The sequence below is a fragment of the Rattus norvegicus genome, chromosome 6 (genome assembly GCF_036323735.1).
Source record: "Rattus norvegicus strain BN/NHsdMcwi chromosome 6, GRCr8, whole genome shotgun sequence".
In the NCBI taxonomy this organism is placed as follows: domain Eukaryota; kingdom Metazoa; phylum Chordata; class Mammalia; order Rodentia; family Muridae; genus Rattus; species Rattus norvegicus.
Genome location: NC_086024.1, coordinates 36,357,897 through 36,363,896, shown reverse-complemented (window position 1 = coordinate 36,363,896; position 6,000 = coordinate 36,357,897). Strand labels below are relative to the sequence as shown.

The 6,000-nt window shown below is 44.1% G+C and overlaps 1 long non-coding RNA gene across 5 annotated transcripts in view; it reads left to right on the top strand.

Annotated features, from left to right (window-relative positions):
• Positions 1–566: 566 nt before the first annotated feature.
• Positions 567–6,000, top strand: part of LOC102556187 (uncharacterized) — a 72,295-nt gene continuing 66,861 nt past the window's right edge. The window contains exons 1-2 of one of the 5 annotated variants that reach the window (XR_005505780.2): positions 567–831; positions 1,605–1,727. This is a non-coding gene — a long non-coding RNA (uncharacterized LOC102556187). The remainder of the gene's footprint in view (positions 832–1,604; positions 1,728–6,000) is intronic. The other 4 variants (XR_005505778.2, XR_005505779.2, XR_592952.4 and 1 more) reach the window with 4 other exon arrangements.

Below are 6,000 nucleotides of genomic sequence, written 5' to 3'. Positions count from 1 at the left end.
AAGGGGAAACAGAAGACCACAACTGAAGAAAAGGTTATTAATGTGCATGCCTACCTGCTTGTTCCAGTGTGGGTGGCACTTGGCATGCACATGCACATTGGCACTACTATTTTATGGTGAGCTGGATAAGTCAATATCCTCTTTATTTATTAAGAAGCAGGTTTAGTGAGATAAAGACATTCATCTGGATTATTACATATGTATGTATATATATATTAAGTGTATGTGTATATATTATGTATTATATATAGTGTATATGTAAAACATATATATGCACATATAATATATATATATATACATATAATATACACATGCGCACGCACACACACACACACACACACACACACACACACACACATCATGTAGCTAATGTCCACTCCAGGAACAGAGAATAAAGGCTGTCCAGGGTCTGTCTGACACACCTTTGCACATTGGCTTTCAAAGCTGCAGTGGACCCTCTCTCCCAGATCAAGACCTATGACCTATTATAGACAAGGACTTCCGTGACTGTGGAAGTGGGTGAGAATGGAAACTAGTGAGCATGTTTTCAGTGAGTTGTGATAACCTGGTTTTCACTGTGAAACTGACCCAAACCTTTTCTCCTTGCCTTAAAGTCTAATATTCATTGGAATGACAGTCTCTGGGCAGATAAGATTAGTTCAAAGTGAAATTTGGGAGTTCAATGGTAAGGGAGCTTGAAACAGAGGTGTGATGTCATAGAAGACTCCATGGGTGATGGAGTACAGAAAAACAAATGGAGAGGTCCTGAACTTGCTGTTGTCAAGGTCATGATCAGCATTCCAGGATCTAGGATGACTTTATCCTTGAACTGTGAGTGTTGGTTAGCATGAATGGCTCCTAGCCTAGAATCAACCCAGAGTTGATAGGAGATGCTTAAGTAGTATATGGGCCTAGGGGACTTCAGAAGATATTGCCCAATTAGGTATTTCATTCAAGTTCTCCCTCCAGAGGCTCAAGAGAACAGATGTGGAGATGCCTGTGGGACTGGGGCTTCTCTATTGGCTTGAGGTTCGGCTCTCTATAGGTTGTAGTGATTGTGCTGTGTGTGTGGTGTGTGGTGTGTGTGTGTGTGTGTGTGAGAGAGAGAGAGAGAGAGAGAGAGAGAGAGAGAGAGAGAGAGAGAGAGAACAGGATGAGCCTTTCAGAAGCTTTCTGCTTCAATAGTTGAGGAGAAATTTGGGTTTCTACAAATGGCCTGCTGAAAGGAGGCTACAGTGCCCTAAAATCAGCATCTGTAATCACACCTATCCCTTATTTGGCAGGCCTAGCATGTGTGCACACCTCACCGAAGGCTCAGGAAACATCTGAGAACTGGGGGAGGGGTAGGAGTGTGGGATATGATAGGCCTGATAGACCACGAGTTCATAGCAGTTTTAGTTATCTGAACAAAGACTTGTTTAAGATGGAGCCTTGGTATGAGAGGTTGGAGAAACCCCACCCCTCTCTGAGGGTCTACTAAGGTTAGTGAATGGAGAAGGGATGGAGAGCCTAGTGTCTCTCATGTTGTAGCAGGTTGTTCGCAAGCCAGTAGATGGCTCCACATTGTGCAAGTGATCCTAACTGAACTCACTGGGTCCCAACAGAACAAAACAACACAAAACAAGCAAGCAAAAAACTGCGAGCACGTGACTACCACCGCCATCACCACCTCTGCCACTGTGACTGCCACCTGTACCACTACCCAACACAAAACTCCACACACAAAAGTGAGTAGGAATTGCTTAGAAGAAGAAGGAGGGGGTCCGTGGGAGTGGGAAGAAGTTTAAAAAAAAAAGAAAGAAAAGAAAGAAATGAAAAGTATTTAAGAAGAGGGAAAACATTCAGGTCAAAGCCACTCCCCTCCCCCATATTAAATGTGCCACCCAACAGTCTGTAGTTTGCTGGTCAGAAGTTCAGTCCTTCCTCAGTGGTCATCTATACCATCCATAGTGTGAAGCCATTCTGCTGTTGCCAGGGAGGGCAGTAATAACCCCTTCAAGCTAATGAGGGCACTGTCTGAGTTGGTGCTAGCCATAGGACCATGGCCCTGCCCCATGCTTATGAATGGAAGCTCAGGTTTTGCTGCGGTCTGTGACATTTGAAGCTGCCACCTCTATCACACTCACAATGGATCTCATTAGCACCTGGGGAAATCTACCTGCCAGTTCTTTCCTCTCCTAAGAATGAGCAACTTTAATTGCATTCGATCACCTTTTGCAAGGACCTCGATGTCATCTTACCATTCCCCCCCCCACTCCATTTATAGTACATCTCTGATTGTGTACTTCACTTGTAGGAGGTGTGAAATGGTTGAACACATAGCTGGGGGGTGGTGGGTGGTAAGATAATGTTGAATGGCTTTAGGCTGGAGGAATTAGGGCCTCTGGATTTGTGCACAGTGAAAAAAAATCTATTTTCTGCTCACATTTCCCTCTGCAAGGTGCATTTCTAAGGCAGAGGGATCAGAATAATTTCCCCACCCACATCCTCTTACCACAGTGTGACCAGAACACACAGGTAGCTGGAGAGAACAAAAGATCTGAATCAGAGCTGTTGGCCCTAAAATTTCAGCATGTGTGTGTTAAAAAAAAAGTACCTGGGAGGTGTATTAAAATGCAGGTGCCTGATTCTGACTCTGAGATCCAAAGGAGGGAGGGAGTACTTACATTTTTAACAACCTTCTTCAGGCCATTTCAGTTCATGGTCTCACTTTTAGAACTACTGGGTTAGAAAAAAATGAATTCCAGCCAGATAGCTGAAGTGGGCCCCACTGTGCACAGAGAAAAAGCCTTTGCCAGGTAATTCTTAATTAGCTGCTGGTGAGGCAAGAGCTTTTCAGTGATGCAGCTGACAGAGCCTTAAAAGTTTGGGTGGCGATATGTCCTGTTTTGTGGAGTTTTCGGGTGAGTGTAGATCAATTAATACCTGTTAATTACTGTTAATGCCTCTTCCCCTCTCTCAGAAAAGCATCTGTATTGGGCTATGAATTATGTAGATACCCCCACTTGAAAGAGAGCTTCAGGCAATCCTTGCAAAGGGGAGAACCCGCCCCAAACATAAACTTTGAGGAATGAACTACCCCTCCCACCCTGTGTTCTTGGGATCTGAGCAAAGAAATGGCTGAGGACCTCTTCTTCAAGGTTCCTAACCAAGGGATCCTCTTATCCCATTGAAGTTTTGACGACATAAATGATTGAAAAAGGCCATGTTTCCAGAAGCATAACAATTTTATTAAAATCATGGCTTGCTCTCAAAATGTTCACATTTGCTTCTACCGAACTCAGTACATATGGTCACAGAAAAGCGCCGTATTTCCTTGTCTCAACAGTTTTTCCTCTTGTTCAACATTCAGATTTTATTTCCACAAACACAGAGCTGCATTCTACATTTGAGGATGTCATTTAAGGCCAAGAAACTCCAATAAAAACGCATTTATCAGCAGTAAAGTTTGTTTGAGGATTACCTGCTGCGAATAAAGCCAGACTCCCCTTTTAAACTGAAGCATGCTATTTCAGGAATGTGACCCCTTTCATGAATAAATGACATGGTGACATTTACAGATAAAGCAAGATTTAACTGCTATGAAAGGAGGTGACAGATGTCAGGGTGTCAATAATGATCCGTGAACATAATGGTTTCTTGCCTGAGCGCCGAGCAGATACAGAATGTTACTGCTGCCTGCCGGTGTTCTGTAGAGAATGAGCCTCTTGCTTGGGAAGAGTCTAGAAGGCTTGCAACATCACAAGAGGTACCAGTCAAGAGTAGTGGATGTCTAAAGGAGTTTGGGTAAAATCTGGCCAAAACCAAGTCCATAATGCCTTCACTCTGTATTTCACGGAGGATTCGTTTTTCTACCATGTCTGCCTCAAGGATACCAGATAAGAATTTAGTCCTTGAGAAAATCATTTTGGGGGTTGTGATTTTGTTTTCCAGAAGAATTAGGAGTTTGGAGAAAATGGCAGGAGAAAGTCTGTGGATCACTCCTATGGTGATGCCAAAGCTAGGGGCAGTGTCTGCCCAGGGTCTGTAGATGCAGGTACACACACCAAGGTCACCTCTGCATCAAGCACGGGGGCTCCCAGATGTCCAGGAAGCCCGTGACTGAAGTCAGAGTCCATGAGCAAAAGATTGTGAGTGACTCAGCCAAGTGCAACTTGTGTTTTCCAAGGGCTTTATACCTGAATGCTCTTTCCTGCTTTATATCCAGAGCCTCCTTCCTTCTTGGTTGACTCTTCCAGTTTGCCTGTTGGTGAATTTCAGTGGAGAGAGGTTAATATGTGGGTGCAGGTGTGCATGTGCATGGTGCATGAGTGGGAGACAGGGTGCTTAGTTACTTCTCTATTGCTGTTAAGTAGATGCTGCATGGTCGTCTTAACTACCACTTAACTACTTAACCACATCTGGAATGAACTAAAACCCAAGTGACTGGGTACTGGTAGTGGGTATGGGCTTGACTCACATGTGCAGCTCAAGATGTGAGCTCCCACCTTATTGCCTTAGCTGCGATGCCTTCACAGACTTCTCTGCCATGATGGACTCTTGTCCAGACCTACAGACCTTCTGTAATGGTTGATCCTAATAAACTCCATCTTCTCTGAGTTCCCTTCCTCATGGTCTTTTATCATTGTGGAAATTACTATTAGAGGTACCTTCCTCCTTTTGTTTGAGACAGGATCTGGAACTTTGCTAGGCAAGCCAGGATGTCTGGAATAAGAATACCCAAAGAACTCCATCTTCTCTGAGTTCCCTTCCTCATGGTCTTTTATCATTGTGGAAATTACTATTAGAGGTACCTTCCTCCTTTTGTTTGAGACAGGATCTGGAACTTTGCTAGGCAAGCCAGGATGTCTGGAATAAGAATACCCAAAGATTTTCACATCTCTACTTTCTAACTGAGCATGGCTGGGATGACACCATGCACCATGCACCACCAGGCTGAGTTTTTAAAATGTATCTCAGGGATCCAAATTCAGGTCCTTATACTTGTCAGGCAAATGTCTACTGACTTAACTACGGCCTTGCTTCCACACCTTTGAATCTACTACCTATATTTTTCTGTCTTGCACTTTCTCTTTCTTCAGTGTTATTGTTTTAAATGAATACCTGAGACAGAGGAGTTTATGAATATGAGGTTAGTGGTGCCTTGTGATTTTGGAAGCATAAGAACATGATGCTGGTGTCCACTAGCCTTCTGGTAAAGGCCTCAGTCAGAAAGCACAGGGAAGGAGGCATCCATAGAACAGAGAAAATTACAACCATTTCCACAAGTAAGGCACTAATCCACTCATCAGAGCTCCACCCTTATGACTCAAACATCCTCATCCCTCACCATTCTCCATCCCAGCAGTACTTCACTGAGGAACCAATCGCACATAGGCATGAATGTGACCCTTCATCTGAGAGCCCTGACCTTTCCTTGGTGTGCTCTTGGGAAGTTAGGAGCCTTCAGCATTCAGTTCCTGGAAAAGAAGCTCTGCCAATTTTCAATGGCTGATCACTGCCTTGTTCCCATTGCAGAATTATCTTTGGCGAATTCTCACCACGAAGTCGTTAAATCCAGAGTTGGGGAGATACTCACAGTTGGATCTAATCTCAACACCCTACCATGAAATCAGAGCAGGGTTCTCTGGTTTCCAGTGCTCACTGCTCACCCCAGCGACTCCTCCAGACTCCATGTATCTAGTCTAGGGCATAGCTTTTCCCACTGTCACTTTGTAGTTGTCCAGCACAGTGTCCTTCCCTTCATTTGTTACCCTGATTCTCTAACTCTTCGATGCTTTTTGCTCTGAATTGGGATATCCAATGCCTTAAGCCTATTCCAGGTCTGGACAACATTATTTATTTATTAAACTACATATTGGCGTCTTCTGGTATGTGTCTAGTTGCTGCCTCATTCAACAATAAAGACAGGGAAGCAAAGGCTCTGAGGTGCCACTCAGCTTGCCTGGGACTCCTTCTCCTAGACCCATTCTGTGGCTAGGGCAACATGTCCGTTCCCTG